The 18,644-nt window shown below is 38.4% G+C and overlaps 2 pseudogenes; one reads left to right on the top strand and one right to left on the bottom strand.

The window, feature by feature from the left end:
* Positions 1-18,429, bottom strand: part of LOC137727123 (28 kDa ribonucleoprotein, chloroplastic-like) — a 29,977-nt pseudogene extending 11,548 nt beyond the window's left edge.
* On the top strand, positions 9,276-15,686 carry LOC137741223 (disease resistance protein RUN1-like; annotated as a pseudogene).
* Positions 18,430-18,644: the final 215 nt, after the last annotated feature.

Below are 18,644 nucleotides of genomic sequence, written 5' to 3' on the forward strand. Positions count from 1 at the left end.
ACCTATTAAGAGTTGTAATCATAAAGGGAAAGGTTTTTACCTATCCTACTACTATAAATAAAGGCACAATAGGGTGATACAAACATACCTCACAATTAAATCACTATCTCCTCTCTCTAATTGCCGCTGGCCCTCTCTTTCTTTGATCCTCTAGATTAGTTCGATCAAATAGGCCTACAACATGTTATCAACACGTTCTTGCCATAAGTTGAGGAATTGATGGATCATAGGATGAGGCTATCTTCTATAAATTTCAAAGGCTTATAATTGTTTTCTGCTAATCAGGTATGCTTAAAATAAAGTAAGATATTTGAAACGTCCACGAAGCATGAAAATATTCCCCATGATGCATGAACCCCTATATGTTTATATTTTCCTTACGATATATATATATATATATATATATATATTGTATATGTTTATATATTTGTCACAATATATATATATATATATATATATATATATATATTTTTCATGCATTACGCAATTAAATTGTTATGTGGATTTGTGAGTCAAAGTATATTCATAAATTAGAAGCAAATCTAGGGTTTGTAAAACCCTAAGAAATTTCGAAAATAAAAAAGGGAAACTTGAACATGGTGCGGCACCACAGTCGGCACAATCGGTGGTCTGAAGCCCAACTAACCGCTGCAGCAACCAGGCCTCGCCTTGGGATCAATCGCGACAGGGCCTGAAGTCCTGAGCTCACCAAGCTGTCTTGGCCCGACTGCCAGCAAGCATTTATGCCTGCTGGGCCTTATTATTGCCTCGGCCCGCAGCCCTTCAGCCAACCCATGTGGCTGGGCTTCCCACACCACAACCAGGCCAGCCCGTGATGGGCCCAAGTCCCCCGCGCCCCTTGAGGCCCAAACCAGCAGCTTGGGCTGCTGGTTTTTTGTTTCACACCCCGGCCTATGGCTTGCAACCCACTCCCGAGGCCCAAATAATTTTAGGGCCATGCTCTTTACTCATGACACCCAACCCAATTTTTCTTGGGCTATATATTTTTTGACCTAATGCTATTATTTTAGCATTTTAAATAATTTTAACCTGAATATTATTATTATTATTTTTGCTTCTACGATCAACCTCGTTTGGTCTCAATCTATTGAATTAATTAAAAGTGACCTGCAGTCTATTAATCTGATAATGAATCCAAAATTATTGACCTGAAGATCACTTTAAGACATTAATGATTCAATAATTTATTTTTATACTTTGAACCGTTGACATACTTTCGTAGTAACGAAGCTTTCACACTTGAGTTCCCGAAGAAACTCAAACCCATTACATTTAAATTAGTCCATTGCATTATATGTTTCTTACAGGAACCTCTCATTATGAACTAATTGTTCATAAAAACTAATTTGAACATGTAGTTTCAAATTTATTGCTTTGAAACCTGAAGTTTTCATTAAAAAAATACCATATGAAACCTGTAGTTTTTATGCATAAATTAAACCAATACATATATATAGAACCTATATGTTCTACAATATATGTTTATGGCTTACCATATGACTAATCACGTTTTTTTCCTCTGTTTTAGGGACATCTTGAACTTGAACAAACTCGATTTCACCGCTTTAGAAGTCTCCGGAAGAAACTATATGAAGTAGGTTCAAGACATGAAGCTCCATCTCATTACAAAGGGAATTAAAGCCACCATCGAGGAACCAAATGACGTTAAACCCGTCAATGAAGCTTAAAAAGCTACTGCAACGATCTTCATTCGAAGACACATCCATGATGCACTGCAGACCGAGTACCTCATTGAGGAGGACCCACGCACCTTCTAGCTTGCTCTGCCCGACCGTTTCGATCACCAGAAAAACATATACTTGCCTGAAGCAAGACAAGACTAACAGCATCTTCGCTTCTAGGACTTTTAGTCCGTGAATGAGTACAACTCTGAAGTTTGTAGAATCCGTTGACTATTGAAATTATGCAAAGTGGAACTAATCGAATCAGATCTCATGGAGAAGACCTATTCGACTTTCCACGCCACCAATATTGTCATGCAACAACAATATAGGGCCTAGAAATTCATCAAGTTTTTAGATTTAATCTCTATTTTACTTCTAGCTAAGAAACATAACTAGCTTTTGATGAAGAATCATCAAGCTTGACCGACTGGCTCGAACGTTGCGCCTGAAGCGCATGCAACCAATTCTAGCAACCATAAACAACGAAAGAATCATCGTGGCCGTGGCAATGGGTGCCAAGCCCAACCACGGGCCCAAGGTCAATAGAGTGCCGCACCTAAGGGAGGAAATCTGACCTGGCAGCGTCCACCACTTGCCCATAAGGCCCCAAACTTCAAGAACAAAGGAAAAGCTCCCGTTCAGTCAACTTCCACTGAAATGGATATGTGTTATTGCTGCGGATCAAAGGATCATTGGTCATGCGTATGCGAAGCTTTCCCCGAGGCTATTGCCAAGTATCATTTCTATCGTGAGTCTAACTTTGCACATATGGAACATCCGGAAGATGCAACTACATCAATGGAGATAACGGATTTTCAGGAGGCGTCAGCTCCTACGGATGAATAAATTAGACTTGTTTTTAGGGTGTTTACCCCTAGTGGCCAAACCCACTAGGAGTGATCGGCCATTCTCCCATATTTTTATAGGTTTATGGTTTAATTTTGAACAATTTTTCTAAGTCTTTGGAATAATTTGTTTGGATTTGGTTTGTTTTGAATTATGGATTGTTATGTGATGGATATTATTTTCTCAAATTGCTTAATTGAATGAATGGAATTATATTTATGCATGTGACCAATTTATCAATTTATTTATAGGTATGTCTAGTCAGGAAGTTAGTTGTCTGGCAGATAGTGCAACCATGCACACCATCTGCGTGAACGACACTATTTTACTAACTTAATACCCAGGAAAGCTTATCTGACAACTCTCTCAGGCCTATCCAACCTGATTGAAGGATATGGAAAGGCCCGTATCATGTTGTCCAATGGTATTATCTTAACCATTAAGGAGGCACTCTATTCTCCACGTTCCAGAAGAACGTTGCTGAGTTTTAGAGATATTCGAGATAATCAATATCATATTGAAACCCTTGAAGATAATGGTTCTGAATTTCTTTGTATCACTTCGTACGAATATGGCCAGAAGCGTATTCATAAGAAGTTTGAATGTCTGTCTAATGGGTTGTACATCGCAACCATTTGCGGCATAAAAGCCCACAGTACGGCTGGCCCTATGACTGAGTTCCAGAGCACTCTACTACTTTGGCATGATCGTTTGGGACATCTTGGACATGACTTGATACGCCGTATCCTCAAATTATCACATAGGCATCAGTTACCTCGTTACGTTGGATTCCCACCATACAAAACGTGTTCTATAGGGAAGTTGAATACCTAACCCTCACATACAAAGATTATTCACGAACCCCCTAAGTTTCTTCAGAGGATTCAAGGGGACATTTGTGGACCTATCCAATCAAACTGCGGACCATTTAGATACTTTATGATGTTGGTTGATGCATCGACGTGATGGTCACATGTTTGCCTGTTGTCCACACGTAATGCTGCGTTTGCTAAACTTTTAGAAAAAGTTATTAAGCTAAGGGCTCATCACCCTGATTATTCGATTAAGTTGATTCAACTGAACAACGCTGGAGAGTTGACATCATAGTCTTTTGACGATTATTGCATGTCAGTAGGGATTGATGTGGAACATTATGTACCCCATGTTCACACCCAAAATGCCCTGGCAGAAGCTTTCATAAAACGCCATCAATTGATAGCTCGAACTTTGGTTATGCGAACTAAACTGCCAGTATATGTCTGGGGTTATGCAATATTGCACGTAGCCATGCTGGTCCTCCTAAGGCCCACTGCTACTCAACCACATTCACCGTTACAGTTGGTCACTGGATACGAGCCTGACATCTCGTATTTATGGGTGTTTGGGTGTGCCATTTATGTGCCAATAACGCCATTACGTACCAAAATGAGTTTTCAGAGAAAAATGGGAATCTATATCGGTTATGGTTCGCCATCAATTGTTCGCTATTTAAAACCCTTGATATGAGATCTTTTTACTGCACGTTTTGCGGATTGTCACTTTGATGAGACGGTCTTCCCATCGTTAGGGTGAGATAAGTATGCTAACGTTCCAGTAGAACGTAGCGAATTATCATGGTATGCTCCCATTATGTCTCATTTAGATCCCCATACTGCCCAATCTGAAACTGAGGTTGCTACGAATTATAGATCTTTAGAGCATTGCTTAAAACATATCTGTTTTTAATGATCTAGCAAAGGTGACAAGATCATATATACCCGCTGCAAACGCACCTGCAAGGATATATGTACCTCACTTACATCAAGAACCCGCCTGGGAAGGCCGGACTGTCCCCGAAGGTGGGAAAGCTGCACCTTCAACACGGCAAGGTACATTGGCGACTAGCCAATCATTTGCTTCGACCCTGAAGTGTGGCAAAACCCTTGGTTCAAAGGATTCACAACCCCGAAAGAGGAAAACAACACTAACTAGTGACCCTAGTTTGAATCCGACCATCGCTCATTCATCTGTTCCAACGCATGAAGTTATTCTAGATTACGGTGATGCTTCAGACGAAACATGACGGCCTCTTAAGAATCGTCGGATTTCAGTCCACTACATGGTATTGGATGAGGTTTGGAATCAAAATGAGATGATCGTCGAAGATGCATTTGATTACTTAGTAGCTACTAATATCATGCTTAGCGATGACATTGAACCATATTTCGTCAATGAATGCCGACTTAAAACCGATTAGTCAAACTGGAAACAGGCAATCCAGGTCGAACTCGATTCGCTTGCGAAACGTAAGGTGTTTGGGCCCATAGTTCATACTCATCCACATGTAAATCTTGTTGGCTACAAGTGGGTTTTCGTGAGGAAGCGTGATGAGAAGAATGAAATAGTGCAATACAAAACACGCCTGATAGTGTAAGGCTTCTCTCAACGCCCTGAGATTGATTATGAGGAAACATATTATCCCGTAATGGACGTTATAACGTTCCGCTACCTTATCAGTTTGGTAGTTTCTGAAAAACTGAATATGTAGCTTATGGACGTGGTAACCGTTTATCTTTAAGAGGATCTAGATACGGCGATATATATAAAAGTTCCAGAAAGACTTCTATTGAATGGTTCAAATAGTTCTAGATCACGGAAAACTTTCTCAATTAGGTTGAGGAGGTCATTCTACGGATTGAAACAATCTGGGTGGATGTGGTATAACCGTCTGAGTGAATATTTGACAAGTTAGGGTTATGTGAACAATGAATTATGCCCATGCGTGTTCATGAAGAAGTCACATTCTGGATTTGCAATTGTTGTAGTTTATGTCGATGACATGAACCTCATCGGAACTCCCGCAGAGCTTGAGGAAATTGTTACGCACTTGAAATCAGATTTGAAATGAAAGATCTTGGGAAAACTCAATATTGCCTCGGCCTGGAGATCGAGCATTGTTAAAATGGGATCCTAGTCCGTCCATCAAATTACACCCAGGAGGTGTTGCAATGTTTTAATGAGGGTAAAGCGAAGCCTTCGAGTACACGTATGGTCGTTCGGACTCTAAATGCTAAACGAGATCCTTTCTGTCCAAAGGAAGATGAGGAAAAGATTTTGGAACCTGAAGTTCCTTATCTAAGTGCAATTAGGGCTTTATTGTACTTGGCTCAATGCAATAGACCTGACATCTCATTCGCTGTTAATCTTTTGGCTAGATACAGCAATGCGCCCACATGCAGACACTGGAATGGTGTTAAAGACATTTTCTGCTACCTCAAAGGTACAACGGATTTGGGATTGGGGATTGTTCTATACCCGCGAATCTTTGAGTATTATCGCCCCTTATGGTACTTGAAATGATTCCCACCTTATTGGTTATGCAAATGCTAGATATTTGTCTGACCCACATAGGGCACGTTCTTAAAAAGGTTATGTCCTTACCGTTGAAGACACTGCTATATCTTGGAGATCTATCAAGCAAACGCTAGTTGCGACTTCGTCGAACCATACTGAGATTCTAGCCCTGTATGAAGCATCGTGTAAGTTCTTTTGGTTGAGAGAAGTCATGGAACATATTCAAAGCACTAGTGGTCTTACAGCTGACGTTGACTTTCGTACGACAATCTTTGAAGACAATGTAGCATGTATCAAGCAGTTAAAGAAGGGGTACATCAAGGGAGATTGCACCAAGCACATAGTGTCAAAGTTCTTTTACTCACACCAACAACAACAACATCAAAACATTGAAGTCAAGTAAATCTGTTCCCAGGACAACCTAGCCGATCTCTTCACCAAGTCATTGCCCAAGTCTATTTTTCAGAAGCTCGTCCAAGGAATCGGTATGCTTAAATTATCTGAGTTGAATCGATTGTAGTTCTTTTATTTAGAAGTTATGTTTAACTTAGGGGGAGTATTTAGAAGCATACTCACTTGATCTTAATGTACTTTTTTTTTCCTACGATTAGGAGTATTTTTCCCACTGGGTTTTTGCTACCTAACGAGGTTTTAATGAGGCACCCATCCTGGGATGATCATACTCCGTTGAGTTCACTACTTTCATTTTATTCGACGCTTGTTTTAGGCATTATGCATGCTTCTCACTTTTCTCCTTAGTCTATAGGTTTTTCTCATACTTTGGGTTTTACCATAGCAAGGTTTTGTGAGTTTTACTACAAATGCATACTTTCTTAAATTTGGGACTCGCGTTCACCCGTTGTGCCGATGACTTCATCAACTATTCTACCTTCTCTGCTGAAGATTTGATGCGATGGTTTGTTGAGTATTTACACACTCAAGGGGGAGTGTTGCAGTCATATTTAGAATAGGAATATGATTGTGTAAATTCTAGAAGATATGAGAATGTATCTTAATTAGGTTGAGGAGGTCACTCTACGGATTGACACAATCTAGGTGAATGTGGTATAACCGTCTGAGTGAATATTTATTTGACAAGTCAGGGTTATGTGAACAACGAATTATGCCCATGTGTGTTCATAAAGAAGTCACATTTCGGATTTGCAGTCGTTGCAGTTTATGTCGATGACATGAACCTCATCAGAATTCCCACATAGCTTGAAGAAATTGCTACGCACTTGAAATCGGTTTTAAAATGAAAGATCTTGGGAAAACTCTATATTGCCTAGGCTTGGAGATCGAGCATTGTTCGGATGGAATCCTAATACATCAATCAAATTACACCCAGGAGGTGTTGCGACTTTTTAATGAGGATAAAGCGAAGCCTTCATGTATACCTATGGTCGTTCGGACTCTAAATGTTAAACAAGATCCCTTGTGTCCAAAGGAGGATGAGGAAGATATTTTGGAACCCAAAGTTTCGTACTTAAGTGCAATTGGGGCTTTATTGTACTTGACTCAATGCACTAAACCCGACATCTCATTCATTGTTAATCTTTTGGCTAGATACAGCAATGCGCCCACACACAGACACTGGAATGGTGTTAAAGACATTTTCCGCTACCTCAAATGTACAACGGATTTGGGATTGTTCTATACCCGCGAATCTTCAAGTGTTACTGCCCCTTATGGTACTCAAAATGATTCCCACCTTATTGGTTACGCAAATGCTAGATATCTGTTTGATCCACATAGGGCACGTTCTCAAACGGATTATGTCTTTACTGTTAGAGACACCGTTATATCTTGGAGATCTACCAAGAAAACGCTAGTTGCGACTTTGTCAAACCATGCTGAGATTCTCGCTCTGCATGAAGCATCGTGTGAGTGCTTTTGGCTGAGAGAAGTCATGGAACGTATTTAAAGCCCTAGTGGTCTTACATCTGTCGTTGACTTTCCTATGACAATCGTTGAAGACAATGCAACATGTATTGAGCAGTTAAAGAAATGATACATCAAGGGAGACAACACTAAGCACATAGCGCCAAAGTTCTTTTACTCACACCAACAACAGTAGTATCAGAACATTGAAGTCAAGCAAATCCGTTCCTAGGACAATCTGGCTGATCTCTTCACCAAGTTATTGCCCAAGTCTACTTTTCAGAAGCTTGTCTAAGGAATCAGCATGTTTAAATTATCTGAGTTGAATCGCTTGTAGTTCTCTTATTTAGAAGTTATGTCTAACTCAGGGGAAGTATCTAGAAACATACTCACTTGATCTTAATGTACTTTTTTCCCTACGATTAGAAGCATTTTTCCCACTGGAACGAGGTTTTAATGAGGCACCCATCCTGGGATGATCATACTCTGTTGAGTTCATTAGTTTCGTCCTGTTTGACGTTTGTTTTAGACATTACGCATACTTTTTACTTTTTTCCTCAGTCTATGGGTTTTTCCCATACCTTGGATTTTACCATAGTAAGGTTTTGTGAGTTTTACTACAAATGCATACTTTCTTAAATTTGAGACTTGCGTTCACCCGTTATGCCGATGACTTCACCAACTATTCTACATTCTCTGCTGAAGATCTGATGCGATAATTTGTTAAGTATTTACACACTCAAGGGAGAGTGTTGCAATCATATTTAGAATATGAATATGATTGTATAAATCATAGAAGATATGATAATGTATCTTATGTTTCTATTAAGAGTTGATTACCTATTAAGAGTTGTAATCATATAGGAAAATGTTTTTACCTATCCTACCACCATAAATAAAGGCACAATGATGTGATACATACATACCTCACATTTAAATCACTCTCTCCTCTCTCTAATTGCCACCGGCCCTTTGTTTCTCTAATCTCCTAGATTAGTTCGATCTACAACAATTTCGTAATATTCTTAAAAAAAAAAAAAAAAAAAAAAAAAAAAAAAAAAAAAAAAAAAAAAAAAAAAAAAAAAAAAAAAAAAAAAAAAAAAGAGGTTACGCTAGGAGTTTGCGAGTTCGATCTACAACAATTTCGTAATATTCTTAAAAAAAAAAAAAAAAAAAAAAAAAAAAAAAAAAAAAAAAAAAAAAAAAAAAAAAAAAAAAAAAAAAAAAAAAAAAAAAAAAAAAAAAAAAAAAAAAAAAAAAAAAAAAAAAGGTTACGCTAGGAGTTTGCGAGGAAGCTTTCCCACAGTAAAATGATCGGTTTACCCTTTTAAGTCCACGCTTCCGTCATCGGTCTTAAAAGAGGTTACGCTAGGAGCTTGCGAGGAAGCTTTCCCACAGTAAAATGATCGGTTTACCCTTTTAAGTCCACGCTTCCGTCATCGGTCTTCCTTCCTAAAGATATTGATTAATATTGCAAGTCTGTCTTTTTTTTTTTATAATTCAACCCAACAGCCCCAGTGCGCCTAATTATCAATGCTTTTAAATGAATTAATATTTCAAGTTTCCGCAGGAAGATACGTGCAGCTTGAGAGGAAGCTTCCCCCGCAGGTATTTAAAATGCATCTTTGTAGAGGATCCTCTGCCTGTTCTGCATCTTAATTGGCACAATTAAATTCAGTGGTTGTTAATTTTACATATCATGATCAAAATCACTACTATAAACCATCTGCTAATTTTCCATAGCTCAAGTGTGAAGGGCAAGCAATTTAAGGTTGCCCCTGTTCAAATCGCCCAGAACCCAGGTTGAGCAACGTTAGCAGGTTGCTAGCTAGGTTTTGTGTTCAAATTTCGTTTTTGTTATTTAATTTCGTTTTCTTTTCAGCGTTTGAAGGCCTCTGTGCTGAGGCTCAGTGATAGCAGTGGTGAGTTTCTCTTTCAGAGATTCCTTCTTCCCAGTAATCAAGCTTTATCGAGTGATTTATCATTTATCTGCTAAATCTGGGGTTGGGGTTGGTTTTTTTTTTTTCTCTCACCAAGCACTTAATTTCCTCCGCTTCATGCGTACTGCAAAGTCCCCATGGATTTGCTGTTGACCCATCTGGGTTGAACGTGTCTTCACCGGTCATGATTGAAGTTTGTCAAGGATTCTGAAATTTAATAAATTGCAACTTTTTGGTTACTGAAAACATATATCAATTAATTAGGTCTTTTACGGTTTTATTGCCAATTTTTATACAACATAGATAGTGAAGACAGAGGTTTTAAGAAATATTTAATGGCGTGGCAGATATTTCTCAGCAAAATTGAGAGAGTAGTTATATTTTCTTTAAATATTTGTATATTTTTTGGTGGAAATTATTATGGTACTCCAGATCATCAGAGACTGATCAGAGCCTATTACCTATCTGCTGCTACTCTAAACCTTCTCAGGGTGTTCATCACCGGAAGTTACGCAGCTATGCAGAGGGTCTTGTAGTGGAACTTGGATTTCACAGATCACAGCGAGCAGGGTGATAGGTATATTTCCTCACTTTTACCATTTTAGAACTTAGATTAGTGATAAATTAATTTGAATCATGTGGCATGAACTTAAAGCTCAGTTTGGGAAAGTGGGCTCTTTGCCCCAAAGTTGCTTGCTTTTGGTAATACTTGGAATTGTGCTTCTAAGCTGTTTTTCAAGCTTTTGGCCATACTAAATGGAGCTAAATCGAACAGCTCTTTTGCTGCATTGTATTTGCTTTCCTAAATTGATTGTTTTTTGTTGAAAATTGTCAATGGGTTTTATAGATCAAAGTTTTTCAGGACGAAAATTAGGTTTCAAATTGGTTTGAGATATTAATATTTACACATTCAAGGTGTTGAATTCATCTTTGTTTTGCTGTATTGTGGTATTTAGTGCATTTTAGCCTCAGCTTAAATGTAGTTTTGTATATTTTAAGTTCTCATTTGGATTTTGAGCACTAAGAGAGAGATTTAGCATGTATTCGAGGAAATACGAACAACTTATTTTGAAATGGCTAGAGTTTGAGATTCTCAAAAGGAAGCTCCTATAAGATTTTGGTTTTTTGAGTTCATTCAAACGAATTTCGGTTTTTATATTATCAATTTTTGTTGTGTGAGTAGTATTTTTCTTCTTCATGTTACTAAGATTTTGGTTCATGCAGTTTTAATTAGGAATCTGAATAATTGTTTGAATTTTGGTTAATGCAGGATTAGGAATTTAGGATTCCTATAAGTTTGTGGCGGGAGGGTGGAGTGGTTTCAAGACGACATCTTTGATAGTCGAGGCTCATCTGTGAAAAATGTAAGATTCTGTGTGGGTTGTTTTGTTTTGTTATTCCAAAAGCATAACACTTCAAATGCTTTAATTATAAGTTAATCATTGTATTTTTAATTCAATGTTTTATTTGTTTGCTTAATACGCGAGAAGACAAAGGAAAGTAAACAAGGAAAATTGGATTTTTAATTCACTGTTGTATTTTTATTCACTGTTTTATTTGTTTACTAAGCCTGAACCTCACTCTTTTCCATCTACTTACAATTGATTTCAGTTTTTAGGTTCATGCTGTCACAGCAATCATTTACATGTTTGAAACGTAAGTTTTCATACAATTTTTAATCCGGCAGCAATGCGCGGGCACCATTAACTAGTGTTAACTAAGCCTAAACTTCACTTTTTCCCATCTACTTACAATTGATTTCAGTTTTTAGGTTCATGTTGTCACAACAATTCCTCCACCACTCTTTAATCCTCATTTCTTTCATGTATTTCCCTTGTGTATCTAACAAAAAATGAAAACTAAAAACGGAAAGTTTAACAAATGGGCTCCTACTTATTCAAACCCTGTCTAGTGCACTATAAATTTGATGACTTGCAATAGGAAACCGAATAAGTTCCTCCTGTCTTTATGTCTCTCATTAAGTCCCAATGAATCTGACCGACCCATTTGTTTTAAGCAACAAAACATTGTTAGCTCAGTAGTGGTACCTCACCGGTCAGTACAATTAACTCCCAAACCTCGCTCTCACACAACAGTTTTCTTTACTTTTCCAAATCCTAGCTATTTTTTGCTCTTTCATTTTTAATTAATAAATTTCGTTGTTGATGTTGTTCTGTTAAAGAGACACTAATGTCTAACATGATCAGATATGTTTTTAAAGCATGTATATATCCGTTGTAGTTTAGAATTGGCAATGTCCAAAATACTACCATTTATACATTAATGTGTGTGTGGGGTCTTTCTCATGTATTCCGAACAAGATAAAGCCATGACACAAACAGCAATAAAAAGATAGAAAACAACGGATGTTTGCCACTTTGTAGTGTATTTGTAAAGCTTCATTCATATTTTGTGTTTTCTATGCAGTAGAGAAACCACATAACAGAAGAAAACTTCTCGTCTACTATACATCCAAGAGGCAAGTCTTAAAATGATGATGAATCCTCTTGGGAGTACCGTGGTGATGAGTACGGGAGAAACCAGTACACCTTTCCCTGCTTCAGCTTCTGAATGGAAATATGATGTATATTTGAGTTTTAGAGGTGAAGACACTAGAAAGGGATTCACAGACCACTTACTCACCGCATTGGAAAGTAAAGGAATAATAACTTCTATGGATGACCCTAAACTTCATAAAGGGGAACCTCTTCCTGCACTACTTCTTACTGCAATTGAACGATCAAGATTTGCACTCATCGTTCTCTCAGAAAATTATGCATCATCAACGTGGTGCTTGACTGAACTTTTACATATTCTTAAGTGCATGGAAGGAAGAGCAGCAGTGCTGCCAATTTTTTATAATGTTGATCCCTCTGACGTACGAAAGCAAACAGGACGTTTTGCAGAAGCCTTCATTAAATATGGAAACAACCCTAGGGTTGACGAAAGGGTGGTGGAAAGTTGGAGATATGCTTTAACGAAAGTGGCAAATTTCTCTGGGTGGGATTCAAAGGACTGGTAACGTTTTGATTTTTCTCGCAACCGTGTCCTTATATAATGACACACACACCCACACCCCTTGTGTGACTTCTGTTTGAGGAATAGAAATAGAACCAATTATATCACAAATTACAATGGACATAGCTATAAATGCCATTAAACGAATTCCATCTATAGTTCGATAACTCTTATACAATGCACATCATATATAGGTGGGTGATTGTTGTGTTTTGACTTGATTCAATGCAAAAAATAGTAAAAACATTTTGGAACTTGTATATCTAACTCTATTCTTTTCCATAGGTCTGAAGGAAAGCTTGTCAAAGATATTGTTCAAGTGGTATGGAAAAAGTGTTTAGATGCAATGGCATGGACAAAGTTTGTTGCAATCCAGTCAAGGTCGAAACCGATTATTGATTTGTGTTTAGATGCAACGGTGAATGATGGTTTCTTTATTGGGATATGGGGGATGGGCGGTATTGGTAAGACAACTATTGCAAGAGTTGTGTACGAGAGAATCTCTCATGTGTTTGAATTCCAAATATTTCTAGCTGATGTTAGAACTACTGTTGAAAAAGGTGGTCTACCTTACCTGCAAAATCAACTTCTTCATAAAATCGGGATGGAAAAAAATGACATATTGGATGTTCAAGATGGAGCAGCAATCATACGCAGGTTCCTATGTGGCAAAAAGGTTCTTTTAGTTCTTGATGATGTGAACCATTTGCATCAATTAAAATATTTGGCTGGAAATCAAGAGTGGGTTGGATTGGGGAGCAGAGTTCTCATTACAACTAGAGATGAGCATTTGTTACTTAAACACGGAGTGGAGAGACGGTTTGAGGTTAAAGGACTCAATAACGATGACTCTCTTCAACTTTTTAGCTGGAATGCCTTTAGGAAAGATTGCCCTGAACCAAGTTTTGTTCATTTGTCGAATCGTGTGGTAATTTATGCCAAAGGTCTTCCACTAGCTCTTGGAGTCTTGGGATCTTTTTTGTACGGAAGAGGTTTAAGTGCATGGAACAGTGCGTTGGATAAACTAAGAGAAATTTGTAATTCAGAAGTTTTTGAGACACTTAAAATAAGTTACGATGGTCTAGATGACGATGAGAAGAAAATTTTTCTAGACATTGCATGTTTCTTTATTGGGAAGGACAAAGATGAAGTAGGACAGGCGCTTGAAGCTAGTGCTTTAGATCCATATATTGGAATATATGTCCTTATTGAGAAATCTCTGTTAACTGTTAATTCAAAAGGCACGCTATCGATGCATGATTTACTCCAAGAAATGGGTCGAGAAATTGTCCGCCGAGAATCTCCTGATGATCTAGGCAAGCGTAGCAGGTTGTGGCGTAATGCTGACATCAATCGTGTCCTGAGCGAAAATACAGTAAGAGGCTTTTATTAAAATAGTAAATTGGATTGCTAGTTGCTATTATGTCTTGTATACAACATGGTGTTGTACTGGTTACTGCTTTGCTTATGTTATGACCTAGAATCTATTCATGTTGACTAGGGAACAGAAACAATTGAATGTATAATCATGGACGCAGATGAGCAAGGAGCAGTCCAAGTGAATGCTAAATCCTTTTCAATGATGAAAAAACTGAGATTCCTCAAGCTATATGATACGAACCTCCCTAACGGGCTTGAATATCTTCCCAATAGTTTGCTGTTTCTTGAATGGCACAACTTTCCTCTAAAAACTTTGCCATCATCTTTCTGTCCAGAGTATCTAGTGGAACTTCACATGATTCGTAGTCGCCTTGAACATCTTTGGAAGGGAATAAAGGTACTTCTCTCACTTATTGATTTTTATTACCTACATTAATATCATGCGAAGCTAATTTTGCTATGTTTTCACTTGATAACAGCATTTATACAATTTGAAAATCCTTAATCTTTCTCACTGTCCAAATCTTGTGGAAACCCCAGACTTCAGAGGTCTGCCAAATCTTGAGCGTCTGATTCTTTTACGTTGCAGCCAATTGTATGAAGTTGACCAATCTGTGGGGACGCTTGAAAGACTTAAGGTTATGAGGTTGCTTGGTTGCAAAAACCTTGCACGTCTTCCAAGAAGTTTTTCTGGCTTAAAGTCTCTGAAAGTTCTTGATGTTTATGGTTGCTCGAGGCTTAAAAAATTGCCAGAAGATTTGGGCCATGTTGAGAGTTTGGAACGGCTTGATGTGAGTCGAACTGCTATAATTGAACTGCCTTCTTTATCTGGTTTGCAATCTTTAACGCACTTGAGTCTAAGTAATTGCAATAATTTGGGAGGAATTCCAAATGATATCGGCTGCCCATCCATGAGTAATCATTAAGGTATTTGGATCTAGGTGGAAATGATTTTTCTAGCTTATCCATGAGTATTTGTCAACTTTCCTAACTTGAATACCTTGGTGTGTCTGGATGCTACAGTCTTCAAACATTAATCCCAGGGCTTCCTTCTACAATATCCTTTGTTGAAGCTTACGATTGCGTGGCATTGGAATCAGCTCGTCTAGACGTGAATAGACTTTTTGCTAACTGTTTCAAGCGTGTGGAGATGCAAGCTTGCACGAGTACAGAACGTCCTGGTTTAGGATGCAAGTTTGTTGTTCCTGGAAGTGAAATTCCAGCGTGTTTCAATCACAGAAGTGTGGGAATGTCAATCAGTGTGGAGCTGCATCCAGGGTGGTCTAGTGATCATAAGTTAAAGGGATTTGCGGTGTGTGGAGTCTTCCAAAGGATACATGTTGATACGAGTAACATAAAACTGAGCATCAATGGAAAAGCATGTTTAATGGCCCAGGAGGGATACAGTCGTATAAAGACGCGCCAACTTTTGTTCTTCTTCCTTCCACTGCATGAATTCTTTACTGGCAATGAGTGGCAGAATATCAGTGAGCTTGAATTTTCATTTGAGCGTGAGGTCTACGGTAGACTGGGAGAGCTGGAGTATGGGGTGAGTTTAGTATACGAGGAAGATGTTATGTGAGGCAGAGGTGTTATAATTTGTGAAGGGGTCTTGGAATTCCTTGATAGCCATTTGCAACAGCTCCATAATTTGTATGCAATTTTACAGCAATTTGGTCAACACAAATACAGTATACGAGGAAGTGTTACGTTAAAATTCCCTTCATCTAGTACTATAATAGTGACATGACAAACTCACAGTTAGTTAAACTTCTCTATCTATTAGTTTTGTGGTTTTCGTATGATACAAGAACATGAACAGGTTGAGAACGTTGTCGGAAATACACCTGTTTCTGAACAAATTTTTGAAGAAATATATACACGCATATCGCATCACGCAACTAGGCGATAGTAAGATACAAGAACATTCTAACCGCAAACAATTTCACAACTGAAAGTAACTTCTGCATCCCTACAAGTTACCGAAGCTGTGAAGGCGAGAACTTGGCATCGCCTTTCAAAAGAAAAATCCCCAACCATTTACTAAAAGACTTAGCAAATGATTCTTACAATCAAACTGTTAGTCATTCCGAACTCTGTATCTTAACCCCAATCATAAGGTATACTGAATACACAAGGTACAAATGGGACTGTTTGAAGAAAGAAAAATTTACTACTTCTTATAGGTTCTATAGTTAGGGGAGTTAGAGCGCAAGGGTGATAGGGGCTGTCTTGCTGCTTCTTGCTCACTAAAATCAATCTTCACTTGAATTGGGCTGCTTATGTTAGAGCTTGATTTGCGCTTATTTGACTGCAACGGAGAAACAGTGCATATGTTAGAGCAGATTAACACATAGAACAAACGGGTCAAAGCTGTTATTTGCCCCTTGTCTCATATTTGCTGATGCATTGTCGATATGTTTTCCACCAGACGCAGAATGATTTCTTTCCTTCTGGTATAGCCTCCGTAATCTTTTGTTCTCCACATCTAGGACTTTGTTTTCTTCAAAAAGCAATGCATACATCTTAAATATGGGAAATCATTCCACGATATTTTGATGCATACACATCACAAGTATGGGATATCATTATACAATACAGAGTATTCCAGGAAAAATCAGGAGAGGACAGATCACGGAAAGAAGCGAAGGTTGAAAATTTTCTCAAATATTGAGAAAACGGTGGCAGCACTACCTCCATTGACTACTTCCCTCTCCCTTTCCCTAAAACATCTTCTAGTCTTCACCACCCTATCATTCCATTGAAACATATATCTGTTCTCATCTCCTTAAAACTTCATGTTAAATCCTCTCTTGCTTTCTCCTGTTTTCAAAATTTGCCACTTTGTGACTCTCCTACAACCAAAAAGTCTCGGTACAAGAAGAGGAACAAACCCAGTGGATGAGGAAACCTTCACAACCTCCACAACTAGTAAAAACTAAAATGTGCACAGTAGAAGTACCGTACACCATAGTTCCAGCTCAATCCCTTGTTATTTGATGTTGGAGTAGCTCTGCAGGTTGAACACAAATTGAAGGTATGTTCAACAAAGGTAAGAAGATCACAAACCAATGGAAGAGGTGGAAGAAGGTAAAGAAGTAAGTGTGTGATAGGGTATGATGCTAAATAATGACGCCATGAGAAAGAATGAGGGCGTATAGATGTCTTGGAATGAATTGATGACGATGTATAGATGTCTTGGAATGAATTGATGACGATGATGACGGAGTTAACTGGTTTCTGGAGGTGTCGGACGCCTCTAAGAGATTGTCATTTATGCTCTCTCGGTTACTGAATGCATGACTTTAATCATCTACAAATGAAGAGATGAAACAGTAGACCTCCCTTCTAGGAATAAGATAACAAATTAGTACTCATGTGCCACCTCCATCAGATGAATAATTGCATTCCCAGATAAAGGGCCTAATACGGAACAGAGGTTAAACTTAAAGTCGAAGGGATACTAGTGAATTTCACCAATAAATTCAGCTCCAAAGTAATTCTCTTCTTATATTTTTGGAGAGCAACGAATTTCCAATACGAAACGAAACAAACACAAAATAGTAGTCAAGTAGAATAGTAGAACGCTACCTCTCATACAGCGAAAAACTATAAAATTCCCAAATTTCATTTCACTTTCCCAACTAGTAGTCTTTCTAACTGACCAAACCAAGCACAAAACTAAACTTACAACAACACAAGCATTCACATAAGATAACAGAACCGAATATACTTACAGACGATTCGAGATTATCCAGAGCCGTACGAGCCTCCTCGGGCGAACCCATTGTTACAAATGCCAAACCCCTGTTCCTGGTCTTGTCATACATGGCAAGCTAACACCACCACAAAAATTTTAAAAAAAAAAAAGAAAAAAAAAGACAAGAACAATCAAAACCCATCAAATAAAATCACAATACCCAAAAAAAAAAAAATTCTCCTTCAAACCAGAGAAAAATGACAACCTCAACGTCGATGACGGTGCCGTACTTCTCGAATACAGTACGGATGTCTTCCGGGGTGCAATGCCATGGAACATTCTGGGCAAGCAGTCTTGTGTCGGAAAACTCTAGGGGATCCGCCTCGAGGACTGGGGTTTCGTCGAGAGCTTGGTCTTGGGCGGCGGCGGAGAATTGAAGGACGAAATTCCGAGCTTTTTGGCCCTGAAGGAGGAGGAACAAGTGTGGGTTTGGGAGAGAGAGAGAGGGGGGAGGAAAGAGAGGTGGAGAGAGAAGAGTGGTCGGAGTGTGAGAGGGAGGAGTTGTTCAGTGGGGAAAGAGAGATGACGAAGTAAAGCCATGTTGAGCTTTGTTGTCTGTGAGAGGCATCCCGATTCCCAAACGAGGGGCTCTGTACAGGGGCTAGAAAAGTGATAGTTCAATTTTGAGCTCTGAGATATTTTGGAGCTCTAAAAAAAATCTCTTCCAATCAGGAGTTATACATTTTTCGGATTCTATATGAGGTTATATATTTTATTTATGAGTAATTTGATTATGTGGTAAATTTATTTTGTCTTAATTTTTCTTAACTTGATTTTTTG

The sequence above is a fragment of the Pyrus communis genome, chromosome 1 (assembly GCF_963583255.1).
Source record: "Pyrus communis chromosome 1, drPyrComm1.1, whole genome shotgun sequence".
In the NCBI taxonomy this organism is placed as follows: Eukaryota; Viridiplantae; Streptophyta; class Magnoliopsida; order Rosales; family Rosaceae; genus Pyrus; species Pyrus communis.